Genomic DNA, 869 nt, shown 5'->3' on the forward strand with positions numbered 1-869 from the left:
TGATTTCCATTTGCATGGAATATCTTTTTCCATCCCCTCACTTTCCGTCTGTATGTGTCCATAGGTCTGAAGTGGGTCTCTTGTAGACAGCATATATACAGGTCTTCTTTCTGTATCCATTCAGCCAGTCTATGTCTTTTGGATGGAGCCTTTAATCCATTTACTATTAAGGTAATTATCAATATGTGTGTTCTTGTTATCATTTTCTTAATTGTTTTGGGCTTGTTATTGTAGTTCTTTTCCTTCTTTTGTGTTTTCTGCTTAGAGAAGTTCTTTTAGCATTTGTTGTAAAGCTGGTTTGGTGGTGCTGAACTCTCTCAGCTTTTGCTTGTCTGTAAAGGTTTTAATTTCTCTGTCAAATCTGAATGAGATCCTTGCTGGGTAGAGTAATCTCGGTTGTAGTTTTTTCACCTTCATCACTTTAAATATGTCCTGCCACTCCCTTCTGCCTTGCAGAGTTTCTGCTGAAAGATCAGCTGTTAACCTTATGGGAATTCACTTGTATGTTGTTGTTTTTCCATTGCTGCTTTTAATACTTTGTATTTAATTTTTGATACTTTGATTAATATGTGTCTTGGCATGTTTCTACTTGGACTTATCCTGTATGGACTCTCTCTGATCCTGGACTTGATTAACTATTTCCATTCCCATATTAGGGAAGTTTTCAACTATAATCTCTTCAAATATTTTCTCAGTCCCTTTCTTTATCTCTTCTCTTTCTGGGACCACATAATTCAAATGTTTGTGTGTGTAATGGTGTCCCAGAGGTCTCTGAGACTGTCCTCAATTCTTTTCATTCTTTTTTCTTTATTCTGCTCTGCTCTGTAGTTATTTCCACTATTTTATCTTCCAGGTCACTTATCCATTCT

This window comes from Lipotes vexillifer, unplaced genomic scaffold, assembly GCF_000442215.2.
Source record: "Lipotes vexillifer unplaced genomic scaffold, Lipotes_vexillifer_v1.1 scaffold295, whole genome shotgun sequence".
Taxonomy (NCBI): domain Eukaryota; kingdom Metazoa; phylum Chordata; class Mammalia; order Artiodactyla; family Lipotidae; genus Lipotes; species Lipotes vexillifer.